The sequence below is a fragment of the Lactuca serriola genome, chromosome 1 (genome assembly GCF_051521515.1).
Source record: "Lactuca serriola cultivar US96UC23 chromosome 1, Lser_US96UC23_V15, whole genome shotgun sequence".
Taxonomy (NCBI): Eukaryota; Viridiplantae; Streptophyta; class Magnoliopsida; order Asterales; family Asteraceae; genus Lactuca; species Lactuca serriola.
In genome coordinates this window covers 105,088,715-105,104,448 of record NC_136408.1, presented here as the reverse complement: position 1 = coordinate 105,104,448, position 15,734 = coordinate 105,088,715, and positions in this window count along the sequence as shown.

Genomic DNA, 15,734 nt, shown 5'->3' with positions numbered 1-15,734 from the left:
TCGCTCATGTTTAACATTATGTTTTAATTAACCCGTATAATATATGGGTTTCACAACTATTATACTTATAAAGAAGGCATTTTTCCTTTCACCACATTCATTTGAAACTCTCATGACTATTCAATTTCTTACTAATAATGATTATAAGTTGGTTAATAAGGTTATATAAAGTTATGTTTTTTAACATTTAATATATTATACTTAATTTATTAGTTTTAATATATTGTTGGATGTAAACCATTATCATTTTAAAACTACAATTTTTGAACAATTTGTATAAATTACTTAAATTATTAATTTAAATATAACATTACATTGTCAACTTAAAATGAAATTTAGTTTAACTTAAACAACCCAAAGAATATTTTGTAAATAGTTAAAAGTGATAAATTGTAGTGTCTTTCTAATAATGATTATAAGTTGGTGAATAATCATCATTATCATTATCATTATCATTATCATTATCATCATTATATACTTATAATGGAGACATTTTTCCTTTCACCACATTCATTTGAAACTCCCATGCACTTTTCCTTTTACCGCATTCAATTGAAACTACCATGACTTTTCAATTTCTTTCTAATAATGATTATAAGTTGGTTAATAAGGTTATATAAAGTTATGTTTTTTAACTTTTAACATTTTATACTTAATTTATTAGTTTTAATATATTGTTGGATGTAAACCATTATCATTTTAAAGCTACAATTTTTGAACAATTTGTATAAAATACTTAAACTATAAATTTAAATATAACATTACATTGTCAACTTAAAATGAAATTTAGTTTAACTCAAACAACCCAAAGAATATTTTGTAAATAGTTAAAAGTGATAAATTGTAGGGTCTTTTTAATAATGGTTATAAGTTGGTTAATAAGGTTAAATAAATATCAAACCTTAAGGGTAATCATAAATAAACTAAATTTCAATATTGAAATAATATATTTACTTCTACTTGTAAGGTTATGTATTTAATTTTTAACATATTATACTTAATTTATGACATTTAATATGTTGTTTTATGTAAACCATTATCAGATTAAAGTTACAACTTTTAAACAGTTTGGACAAAATACATAAATTGTTATTTTAAATATAACATTACAATATCAACATAAATATAAATTTCAGTTCTACTTAAAAAATTCAAAGAATATTTTGTAAATAGTTAAAAGTGATAAATTATAGTGTTAAATGCAAAAAAATTGTAATATCAATGTCACAAAAATATTTCGTAAAGTTATATTTATAATCGTTAAAAATTTTCAACTAAGTAACTTAAAATAACTTATAATAGCAATAGTTAAAAATAACTATATACAAATGATTATATTGTTACTTTGAAAAAAAACAACGTTTAATGTTTTAAATAATTATAATAATAGAATTTAAAATGTTAACCAAATAAATTTCAAAAAATTAATTAACAATAACAACTATATATAAAATTAAACCATATATTATATTTAACTTTATTCATGAGTAACTCGCTGGTAGAGGTCATTCAAACGATTGAGATTATATCGTTATAACAGATGTATATATTAGCATATAATTCACAACAATCAGTATATAATATCAATTTAGTATACGAATTATTATATAAGATTTAACAACAACGTTATTGTTATAATTAATAAAACATATATTTATAAAAATTTCAACTATGTATGTTTTGCTGCGCAATGCGCGGGCGTTCGCCTAGTATATATATATATATATATATATATATATATATATATATATATATATATATATATATATATATATATATATATATATATATATATATATATATATATATATATATATAGTCGTTCAAAGTTAATATGGTTTAATATAGCCATTTTTCTTAAAGTATATTGATTTGAAACTCCAACAAAACTTTCAAGTAATTAATCACTACACTACCACTAAAGAGTTTTCAACTTATATATATTAACTTTCAACTAATTAGTTACTAAAAATCAAAAGTTCTCTCATTTATGGTACTTAGTTGTCGTTAATTGATATAGCTTTTATGTAGAACATATTTATAGAATTTGTAGAATAAGATGGAGAGAACGATAAATAAGAATACACAAACCTCCACTGGATGCATGTTTTTTGTGTAAAATGAGAAAGATGTAATCATGGTAATCAAAGATCTTAATTTGTATAAGTTAATGTATTTTTTGATATTTTTTCTTATTGTTCACATGGTCTTCTTTTATGAAATTGTAAGTTCAACTAATATAATATATATTGGTCCAAAAATTTTGTAGTTCAAATTTTATTTATATCCATTTTGTTCTATAATTCCTTCATGAGTTTGCATAAGCTATTATTATTATTATTATTATTATTATTATTATTATTATTATTATTATTATTATTATTATTATATTATATTATATATATATATATATATATATATATATATATATATATATATATATATATATATATATATATATATTAGAAATTGTTAGTCTTATTTACGAACTGTAGTTGTTAATTCACTAACAAACCCAAATACTAATGAATAATTTCTAATTCTCGGTTTAATATTGTTTGTTATAACATGAGAAATAAGTAGTAATTCATATGGTAGTATGTTTAGAAGCAAAAGAATAAAATTAGGTTGTATTTATTTTTTATATTAAAGTCTTCGTTTCTTTTTATATGATAACAATCGCCATTAATAAAAATAATTAATGAAATTAAAAATTTGCAATAAAATACGAAAACAATAATTTTTAAACCAGCTAGACGGCAAACAAAATTTTTAGCAAACCAACGAGACAATATTTGCAATTTATTTGATAAAAGCAAAGTTTTTTAAAATATTTCAAGAAAAATTAAATATTATAAAAATAATTATAATGTATAATATTATAAAACAAGAAGTTTAAGTTGCGTTTGGAATATATTATATACTAAGAAAAACCTAAATTTTCTTTTACTATTTTCTAAATTAAGTTTACATATGTATAATATAATTTTTATTTCGTAAATTAGGATTATATATATAGTAACTAAAACCCATGGTTAAAAAAGTAATTTCGAACATATTTTAAAATTTTAAAATTTTCAAAATAGCTATTTTAACTGTATGATTGCAAACTTGCGCAACGCGTGAGACTACGTCTACTATATATGTGTCTATATATATATATATATATATATATATATATATATATATATATATATATATATATAATACCTTATAAAACATATTTAGTCAAATGCCGAATTCTAAGTCGTACAAACCTTATTGCTATATGTACAAACTTTTTATGCATGGGTCAACATACATTCTAAATCTCGTTGGGACTTGACTAAGTCGCCATCCCCTATCCCGTCTAACAACCTCCCCCACTATATATGACCTTTCCCCCGCACTTTAATGCTATGTTCACTATTTATATAACCCATCACCTCCGACCTCACGCTCCCTTGACAACCACAAAAAAGCCATAATACACCGTTCTCCACCTCTTGCTCCACTACTATGCTATTCCAACCGCCGATCACTACCCATATGCCCTGCTTTCAGCGTCGCCGACTAGTCCCACCATCTGCCATCGATACCATCATCATCACCATCACTATTGTTTACCACCATCATTTACAATACCTAATGCCAACTTACTTCCCATTCCCCATCAACCTATGTCGGCTCCACTATAACTTTTACAAAATCTCGAAGCCCGACCACTATAGAAGAACCCCGAATGCCACTGATATTGCCATATTTATACATATTTTTAGGCAATATTGATTTACATTTTTATTAATATTTTGGTTATTTGCATAGAATAATGGTACTTATAAGCTAAAATTATATTTTGCAGGCAAATAGGAGCATTTTCGAAGATAGGGACTGAAACTGACAAGACATGGAACTTTGGAGGCTTGAAGAAAAGAAGAATGAAAAAATCAGCAAAAATATGTGCTCACGACGTGAGTATTTGATAACTCACGACGTGAGTGGAGATTTCAAGAAGATAAGCGTCCGGGAGGAGGAGTCCTTGCATAACACGGATATATCCGAACTCACGACGTGAGACATTATTTCTCACGACGTGAGATGTGAATTATCAGAATGTATAAATACCCTCCTCCATTACGACTTGAAAAACTTTTGGCTGAAGAAAGAGGTTCCATAAGGCAATTTTTAACAGATGAAAGGTTCTGGAAAACGGGTTTCAACACCAAAAGAATAGAGGTTCATAATTAGTTTACTTATTTGATACTTATGAACATGTTTGCTTATTTAGTTTGTGTTTGTTTGTTAGTTGCTATTATGAGCAGCTGAATCTAGCTGCTCTTGTCTGGCTAGATGAAGCTTCAAACTTATGAATAACTTAATTTTACATGGATTTATTTAGTTGGTGAATTGCATGTGTTTGATTTACTGTTACCTAGCATGCTTATTTTTGTTGCTTTAGTTGCTCAAATTCATGTTCTGTGTAGCTTAGTGACCATTAACTACAAGAACTTGATAACCTAATAAATTAGTGAACATTGAATTGCTAGAGCTAGGATCAACCAAAATCTTAGTTAGTGTAACACCGTGAATTTTCAAAATAATTTTTCGCAAATATAAAAACATTTCTCATTTAATTTCATAAAACATTAAGTTTAAATTTTCAATCCGTATCATACAAATCCCAAGATCACATAAATATATCAAAAGTCCCCTGCGTGTGTACAGATCAAGCCGGCGCCTTCCCACGGTCATCGCTAGTACCTGAAACAACAACACTAACACTGTAAGCACGAAGCTTAGTGAGTTCCCCAAAATACCACACAAAAAAACACATATTAGCCACTCGAGGCTATAACTCTATGGGTCCGTGCACCCAACTCTGTGAACCCTCAGGCTCTAACTCTAGGAACCTTCCGGTTCCAACTCTGTAAACATGCACAGCATATATCACATAGAAATAATGCAGTACAACCTATAAGATACATAACATACAAATACTCTGTCACATAACTCTGGTTACCTACTCAAGGTAAAGTATAGTGAGAAGACTCACCTCACGTATCTCGGTATCTCACGAATCCTGGAAATCCCTCGTGCTCGATCCTCCGAGCTCTACTCCTCCTATAACATCATATGTCTCTAATTAACACTTTTTATCTCTAAGCCTGACTATCCCTACAAAGTCAACACAGGTCAACTCTGGTCAACGGTCAACGGTCAACTTTGCCCGGACTCGGTGAATGCACAAGGGCAACTCGGCGAATCTAGACGTTTTCACCAACTCTCTAGGATTCCCTTTTTACACGTCGAGTACTCCCCCTGACTCGACGAGTTCCAACTGGCAGAATCGCGGGGCCACCCCGACTCAACTCACCGAGTCTCAAGAACAACTCGGCGAGTCCCAGCTCGACTCAGTCCACTTGACCACCCTTCCTAACTCGCCCTGACTCACTGAGTCAACCCATGACTCGACTGGACCACTCACTGGCCGATCTAAGGGAAATCTTCAAGCTACTCGCCGAGTCTGCTCATCGAACTCGGCGAGCCCATGCCATGCAATCACTCAAACTCGCTTCTAAGGTCAGATCTGTTCCATCAATTCATAGATCTGGCCTTCCTAGACTGATTCACCACGTAAAGCCCCTATCTTGGCGCACATAACACACCCCATGGTTCATAAATAGCGATTTGACCTAAGGCATAAGGATTCCAATCCAAAACCTCCATTGATTCCCAAAAAGCTTGGGCAAAGGGACACTCTGGACCCCCAAGGGTCCAGATCTATGGTCTAAATCGCTTAAGGGACCAAAGGAGCACTAGATCTAGCCACAAAAGGGTTCAATAAACCCTAAATCAATGTAAACATCAACATAGAAGAGGATAGCTCGAAGGTATTACCACAATAGTGATGCTCTGGACTCCAAACTCTCAGAAGATGGCTCCTCTTGCTTTCCCCTTAGCTGATTTTCCCTTTCCTTGCAAAATGACACCCCCAAGATCACTAATGGCCTCCTACTTTGCTCCAAACGCTCACACTCGATTAGGATTTCACTCAAGGGACTGGTGAGCACAAATGACGGCCATAAGGCCCTTTAAATAGGTCCCAAACCCGAGAAATTAGGGTTTCATTAAACAGCGCGGACTCGCCGAGTTCATATCCTGGACTCGCCGAGTCCATATCCTGGACTCGCCGAGTCCAGGCGAATCCCGCGTCCAGAATCGCGATCCTACTCGGCGAGTCTGAGCTCCAACTCGCCGAGTCCCCTCTCAAAACACCAAAAATTGAAAGCATAAAAGATACCTGGGAATTCGGGCTGTTACAACTCTCTCCCACTAGAACTAGACTTCGCCCTCGAAGTCTCGCTCTATAAATAGCTCCGGATGCTGCTCACGCATCTCACGCTCTGACTCCCAGGTCATTTCTGATCCCTTCCGATGTTGCCACTGAACCAACACCAAGGGTACCTCCTTGTTCCTCAGAACCTTGATCTGACGATCTCTGATGGCCACCGGCCTCTCGGCATAATTCAGGCTCGCATCCACCTGAATATCCTCTAATGGAACCACTGCCGACTCATCGGCTATACACTTTCTCAGCTGCGACACATGAAAAGTGTCGTGAATCTGCCCTAACTCTGCTGGTAAATCCAAACGATAGGCTACCCGGCCTACCCTCGCAATCACACGGAATGGTCCAATATATCGGGGCCCCAATTTGCCCCTCTTCCTGAATCGAATCACTCCTTTCCAAGGAGAGACCTTCAGGAGAACGAGATCGCCGACCTGAAACTCAAGCTCGGATCGACATCTGTCCGCATAACTCTTTTGTCGGTTCTGGGCGGTCAATAACCTCTGTCTGACCTGCTGAATCTGCTCTGTCATCTGAAGCACGATCTCTGTACTACCCATCACTCGCTGCCCAACCTCTCCCCAACAAATGGGGGTCCGACACCTCCTACCATACAACAGCTCAAAGTTTTAATTTGGACAATTTAAATTTCAAACCCTAGATTTTAAAAGGTTTAAAATACAACCCTATACTAATATAATATTACAAGATTAATATATATATATATATATATATATATATATATATATATATATATATATGTATAACTAAAATGCTAGTCTTACCGTTAGTAGGCCTCATTCACGAAGCCGATCTATAAGGTGGGTATAAGGTTGCGACCTATAAAATGGCGCTTAATGGGTGTACACTCACACCCACCGCTTGCTTGATCGGTGGAGGGTCTTTAGCCGAACGGGTAGGATAGGGCAACCTCATCCTCTCATTAAAAGTATAATAGGAAATACAAAGTAACTACACATATTTTAAAATTTCCCAATCTTAGTTACTTTAGGAAAAGTGAATTGATGCAATCCCATGAAATTACACTTTGCACCCTTGCTAAGAAGTTAGTGGAGCGTGTGTGGTTTACAGGCACACTAATTGGTTCTAAGCAAAGGTGACAAAGGGTGATTCATTGTTTATCATAGTTCGATGGAGCGTGTGTGGTTTACCGGCACATCGAATAGGTGATCGTTACAATGAAGGCACCATGTGAATTTGCATGGTAATTCACACCCGCTTTGTGATCCTCGGTATCCCAGTCACAAACTAGAGGGGCATATCGAGATTTAAACATGCCATTGAATAGTTTCAATGAATCTCATCCGATCCTAGGAATTCTCAATACATTTAGGACTAATAATTAGGTTTTATGGTGGAGAATTAGTGAATCGTCATTCACTTACCTTCAATTTATTTGCATGTTAGATTACGACATCCCTTTTCTAATATGTAAATGTTGTTGTTGGATCCTAGCCCTAATTTTTCTTATTGGGTGATAATTAGGGATTCATATTCTAATCTATCTTTATCCTTTCTATTTGTAGATGTCAAACGCCAACAACGCTGCTGCTAGTTCTTTCACGTTGATGAGCCTTTGCCAAAAGGTCACCTTCGATGGAACGAACTTAAGCGAATGGACAAGATACATTCGCACGATTGCTCGCTACGAGGACAAGGAGTATGTCCTCGACGAAAAGCTCGAGAAGATCAATCTAGAAATTGCTACTCCGGCTGAAATGGCTGCTTTTGAAAGTCATGAGCGAGATGCAACGAAGGTACATTGCATCATGATAGCCACCATGAACTCCGAATTCCAAAAGTCCTACGAGGACATGTACCCGTACGAGATGCATGAAGAGTTATTGGAGAGATACCACCAAAACGCGATACAAGAGCGATATGAGATTTTCACTAACATGATTTCCGCTAAGATGGGTCATGGAGAGTCTCTTACCGTGCACCCGCAAAAGATGCAAAGGTATGTCGACCGCCTTCGCAAGTTAAATGTTGACTTTGGGGAAGACTTGGCGATCGACATGGTGCTTCACTCTTTGCCTCCGATGTACAACCAATTTAGGATGACCTACCACATGAACAAAGAGGAAGTCACCCTAAGCAAACTCCAAGGTCTCTTGAGGGTCGCTGAGAGCAACTTCAAAGACAAGTCTGTTGCACCAACTCCCAATCCACCCGCTGCTCCTGTCTTGGCTATTGGTCAAGGAAAGGGAAAGAAGAGGAAGGCTTCGTCTAAGAACTATCGCAAGGTTAAAGCCCGAGATGGTGCCTCTTCTAGTGGGACCAAATTTGATCCCGCTAAGCCCTGCCCTACCCCGAAGGAGGCAGAGTGTCACCACTGCCACAAGATAGGACATTGGAAGAGAAGCTGCCCGGAATACCTGCAAGCCATCAAGGAAGGAAAGATCAAGCCATCTTTCGCAGGTATATATACAATTAAATCTAACGATTCTAATCATGCTATTTCTTGGGTTCTTGATACCGGTTGTGGTTACCACATTTGTTCTAATGTGTAGGAACTAAGAAGAAGTAGGGATGTGGAGCAAGGAAGAATCAATCTAATCATGGGGAACAGAAGATCATCGCCTGTGACCAAGATTGGAGTGTATTCTTTAGTGCTTAGGAATAATTTATGTTTAGATTTGAACAATTGTTGCTATTCGCCAGAAATGGCTAGAAACATCATTTCATTTCATGGTTTATATAGACAAGGTTTTAGATTTTCTTTTAATAATGAGAATGGTTCTATTTTAGCTTATCTAAATGGTGTCTTTTACTTTGAAGCTATACCATGTAATGGAATTTATGAAACTGTTATGATTGTTGATAACTTAGGAAATGATGTTTTGAATATAGATTCTTCCACTAGTATGGATAAAGCATCCTTGTGGCATTGTCGTCTTGGACATGTCAACAAGAAACGCATAGCCCAACTCCAAAAGGATGGAGTGTTGGAGTCATTCGACCTTAGGGAAGATGACACATGCGAGTCTTGTTTACTTGGAAAGATGACTAAGTCACCCTTCACGAGTACGTGTGAAAGGGGTGAGGGTCTATTGGACTTAATACATACCGATGTATGTGGACTGTTTAGATCAACCACGAAGGATGGGAACCGCTTCTACGTGACTTTTACCGATGATTATAGTAGATATGGGTATATCTATTTAATCAAGCAAAAGTCAGAAACTTTTGAAAAGTTCAAAGAGTTCAAGAATAAAGTGGAGAATCAATTGGGCAGGAAAATCAAGATGCTTCGATCCGATCGAGGAGGAGAGTACCTAAGTCTTGAATTCCATGATTATCTCAAGGAGTGTGGAATAGTTTCGCAATTGACGCCTCCTAGGACACCGCTGTTGAATGGTGTGGAAGAAAGGTGTAATCGAACCTTATTGGATATGGTTCGCTCTATGATGAGTCGTGCTTCACTACCTATATCTTTTTGGGGGTATGCCTTAGAGACTGCCGCCCATATCCTTAACCGAGTCCCTACTAAGAAGGTTGCCAAAACACCTCACAAGATGTGGACAGGGAAAGCTCCCTCGTTGGCACATATCAAGGTTTGGGGTTGCGAGGCTTTCGTAAGACGAGATACTCACGACAAGCTCGAACCTCGAAGTGAGCGATGTATTTTCGTCGGCTACCCACAGATATCCTTAGGATATCTCTTCTATAGACCGAAGGACAATGTTGTCTTTGTTGCGAGGAGAGGAGTTTTCCGAGAGCGAGAACTCATAGGCCAAGGAGACAGTAGGAGGCAAATCGAGCTTGAAGAAATTCAAGAGTCGATAGATGAAGGAACCTCTACCGCTGGCACTCAACCCGAGGAGGAAACTTCGGTTGAACTGATTGACGAATCCTTACCTCTTAGACGTTCCGATAGAGTTAGAGTTCTACCCCAGTTTTATGGTTTTCATATTACTACCGAAGGGGACACGTATATTAGTGATGGTACACTAATAAATCTTTATGAACCTAATAGCTATAAGGAAGCCATGGCAGGCCCGGAGTCTGCGAAATGGAAAAAGGCAATGGATAGCGAGATCCAATCCATGTATGATAACCAAGTGTGGAATTTGGTTGATTATGTGCCCGGACATAAGACCGTTGGGTGCAAATGGATCTTCAAGAAGAAGACCAACGTGGATGGAAACGTACACACATATAAAGCGCGATTGGTTGCGAAGGGCTTTACTCAAACTCCCAGAGTTGACTATGATGAGACCTTCTCACCAGTTGCGAAGATAAAATCTATTAGAGTGATGCTAGCGATTGCCGCATTTCATGATTATGAGATTTGGCAAATGGATGTCAAGACCGCTTTCCTTAACGGAAAGTTGGCTGAGGATGTTTACATAGCTCAGCCAGAGGGGTTTGTGGATCCGAAACATCCGAATAGAGTGTGTAAGCTTGAGAAGTCCATTTATAGACTTAAGCAAGAGTCTCGCAGATGGAATCTTTGCTTCGATGAGAAAGTCAAAGAGTTTGGATTTGTACGAAGCGAAGATGAGTCTTGTGTATATGTCAAAGCCAGTGGGAGTATAGTAAGCTTCTACGTTCTATATGTCGATGACATATTACTCATAGGAAACGACATCCCGACTCTGCAGGAGGTTAAGTCCTGGCTCGGGAAGTGCTTCGCTATGAAGGAACTCGGAGAGGCTTCTTACATTTTGGGAATAAGGATAGTAAGAGAAAGAAGTAAGAGACTAATTGGACTTAGTCAGAACACTTACTTGGAGAAGGTACTGAAACGTTTTTGTATGGAAAACTCGAAGAAGGGAGAATTACCGATACAAAGTAATGCCAAGTTGAGTAAGACTCAAAGTCCGAGTACCGAAGCTGAGATAGCAGAAATGAGCCGAGTTCCATACGCTTCCGCAGTTGGCTCAATCATGTACACTATGACTTGTACTCGCCCTGATGTAGCCTTCGCTTTGAGCATGGTTAGCAGATATCAAGGGAATCCTGGCAGAGCACATTGGATTGCGGTGAAGAATATCCTTAAGTACCTTCGGAGGAAGAAGGAATGGTTCTTAGTCCTCGGAGGGAGTGATGATTTGAAGGTGCGAGGGTATAGTGACGCTAGTTTTTAGACCGACACGGACAACTACCGTTCGCAGTCGGGCTGGGTCTTTACCCTAAATGGAGGAGTAGTGACATGGAAAAGTTCCAAGCAGGAAACCGTAGCTGATTCAACGTGCGAATCAGAGTACATTGCAGCGAGCGAAGCGTCGAAGGAGGCAATATGGCTAAAGAGCTTCATCGGTGATCTTGGAGTTGTACCTGCCATAAAGGAGCCCATGGAGATTTTTTGTGATAACGAAGGAGCGGTTTCCTTGACCAAGGAACCAAGGGATCATGGTAGATCACGATATATCGACAGAAAATATCACTTCATTAGACATCGTGTAGAAGAAGGACAACTCGTAGTGAAGAGGATATCATCAGAAGATAACCCAGCAGATCCGCTTACGAAGGGACTGAGTAGGGTTAAGCACTTGCAGCATGCTAAGAGTATTGGGCTAAAGGATGATATTAGCATAGATTAGATAGTATTAGAAACGTGTAATAGATAAATGTAATTAACATTTGATGATTAAATAAAGGAGTTTTATTTATGAGTAATGTTACTATCTTATGTTAATTGTTTAGCTATTGTTTCACTTTGCATGTTTTGACTTCCAGAATAATTGAGTTTATTAGGAATAATCGAATTGTTCAAATAGTCCATAATCGTTCATATGTTGGAAGTAGATATGAATGAAGATTGTCATGAATCGGTGCGTAGATTGTCTAAATGGTATTAGACATAGCAAAGGGTTGCTGCGACGTTCATGAGTGCTTATGAACTAGTTTTGAGCATTGGAACAAACCCGCGCTTGCTGGAATCACCTTATGGAATATGATATAAAAGGGTGATCGCAAGACGATAATATCATATAGTCTTAAAACCTAGATATATGGTTTATTATTTGCTAATTGATTGTACATTGATAATGCGAAAACGCATTGGTAACTCAATGTTATAAAACGCATTGTTGTGTATAGTTGATTATTGAATAAGTAAATGCATATAAGTCGAAGTTTATCTGTAACTTTTATCTAAGAAGGTAAAAGCGATATCTCGGCCGCTCGATGATTTGATTTGACTTATGTGCCGGGCCCGGTCAGAACTGAATTGATGTGTTCAATTAAGTTCTATGTCGAATAAATCAGAGATCGAGAAACCTAAATGCTTGACTAACCATTCCATAGAATTGTCAGCATGATATCTAACAGAGGACTGTACGATCCCTTATCTAAAGGACAAGATTGATTAGATCAAAGTTTGACAGCGTCTTTGAGAGCTACGATTGCAAACCGAATTGTACTTGTGCATATAGTTACTAGACTTATCCAAGTGGGAGACTGTTGGAATAATGTCTAAGGCTGCAACTATATTAGGCAAGTAATTAACCCGGTTGTGCATGGTCCTTTTGGGTTGCCTTCACCATAGCAACTTGATAGGATGATTTATTAAGAGAGAGTAAATATTATTAGTATATTATGAGAATAATATAAAGAATAAGATATTGTTATTTGACTAATATAAGTCATAAATTAATTGGAATTAATTTGGTGACTTAAAGAGATTAATTAAATAAGAGGGTATAAACTGTCAATTGTTTGATAGTTAAACTTTAGACTGTAAATCCATATTGATATGCATTGGATGGATTCTAGAAGCTAAGGATAGCTTCAAATCGTCCAAGGGGTTATCTAAGGAATGAATTTGGATAGCCTAAAGAGAAGATTATCTAATTAGGGTTTAGGCTGTAACCCTTAAGGAGTCTACAAGTATAAATAGACCCTATGGCAAAGGGAAATCGGCACCTCATCTAAAGTAAGAAAACCCTGGCCGATTTCCTCCCCTCTCCTCTCTCCCAAATCATCCTCCTTGCTATTTGGTGTTTGTAAGCCATTAAAGGAGTGACAATTGTGACTCTAGAAGCTCCAAGACAACAAGATCAACAAGGAATTCAAAGGTATGATTCTAGATCTGTTTCAATATTGTTATTACACCTAAATAGTCATTAGAAGTCTTGGATTCAAAGCATGTTTGATTAGAAAGCCTAGATCCAAGCATTAGGGTTTTGCATACGCACATAGGAAAGTTCTTATGGCTAAAACCCATCAGCTGCTACATGCACCGTACTAGTCTGGCATGCAAAAATGGCCATTAAATGCTTAATACTTGGGACTTCAACGTCCAACTTTAGATCTGAGTCCATTAAGACGTCCTAAGGCATAAAGTTGGCAGCTTTATGCCTTTACATGTTCCATATGCTCCCAACAACCCATTAAGACCTTTCCAAGAGTCTTAATCCATGCATGAGGTCAAAACACCCATCAAGAGTCCATTTTATGGTATGAATGAGTGAATGGACCTCAGATCTATTCTTCCTAAGCTCTGGAGTTACTCAAACTCTCAAGAGATAACCTATGAACATAAAAAGGGACTATATAGAAAACCCTAGCTCCAGAAATGACTATGATGACCAAGGAGAAAGCTTTTTACCTCCTCAATCTTCCTAAGTTGCTATAAATGCAAGATTCAGAAGCCCTTCCTGGTTTAAGTTTGTTTCTTCCTCTTCCTTGTAGCTAACACACCAAGAAGATGGTATTAAAGCACTCACAAGCTCAAGAACAGGCACTTTAATGATTCTAGGGTTTCAGGGACGTTTGAGGGTTAAGCAGGCTATTAGGGTGAAGCTTAAATGAGATAAGGATGCTTATATAGGTCTTATGTATGGAAATTAGGGTTTGAACATTCGTCACGTACGCCCCGCATACCGTTTGGTACGCACAGTGTATGTGCTGACCCTTCGCGATCATCCATGCATGGTACACTAAGGGTACTCCTGAATTACGCCCAACGTACTTAAGGGACCACTATGCAATACTTATAATTTCAATGGTTCCAAGGGTAATACCTGATTTGGAGTGTTACAGATGAGGCATATCAACCGACGAAACAAAATTTGCATTATTGATTACATGTTGAAGTTTATCTAAAAACAACTCAAAATTATACATGTTAAATTTTTTTACATGTCTGTCTGAACAACCTTTCTACTACCTTATTGTGACCAATACTAGCTCTAAATTCTGGCCAACATTCATACAACAAAACCCATGATATGAATCCAGGTAGACAATACATAGGGATAATTCTATGAACTTGGACATATTACTTATGAATACGACTTCCTCATTGTCCCCAAGGAATTCCTTGAGTATACGTAGGAATCAGATTCAACCTTCATCACTCTGTATAATTCCCAAACCAAACGCTAACATTACTTCGTAGTGGTTTCCATCCAAGGAAACCGCTATTAACATTAAACCTAAGTAGGTCCCATATAAAGAGACACTACCTATAAAGATAAATGGTATCATGTGTGTTAGAAATGGTTGAATCTACAAAAGAAATGGTACAAGTATTAGTTAAACTATAACTCCAAATACATAATGTATACATTATAGAAATATCTTACCACACATCCTAAGGCCAAACAACATAAATCAAATTGGTCCATGGCAGTTTTATGTATTTTTGTTATGGTGTTGGGACCGGTTATTTCAAAATTATGAAATATTACGTGTAGGTTGGCAAAACTTTTTTGGTGAACTCCATTTTATGAGCTCATTTTGAAATACATTTATATAACTAAAATTAGTTAAAAGAAAGATGATTGCAAAATGAGTCTAATTTACCACATTTATAGGTTAAGAATATAGCTTTATTATCAAAGTTTTAAAATTCATGGTGACATGACAATTCACTGATGAAATTAAAATTCAATGGTTGTATGAAAAATATTATTAAATGTTTGAAATTCATTGCAAAAGTGTATATGTTTGTAGTCAAAGTGACATTAAAAATTCTTGGCGAAATGACATTTCACTAGTCAAAGTGACATGACAATTCACTAGTTATATGACAACTTTTCATAAACTTTTAGTAAAAATGTACATGTCCGTAGTCAAGTGACATGACAATTCCCAGATGAAATGAAAATTCACTTGTTGTATAACAAATATTAATAAATGTATGAAATTCATAGTAAAAGTGTAAATTTTTATAGTTAAAGTGAAAATTCCATACTGAAATGACATATGTTTGGTTAAATTGAAAATCATATTAAATGCATGAAATTCATAGATAATTCGATATAAGGCACCTAAAATCATTATATATATATATATATATATATATATATATATATATATATATATATATATATATATATATATATATATATATATATATATATATATATATTAATCTTTATCCCCATGATGTCTTCGAATCAGAAAAATTAGATTTTCATTTACATAATTA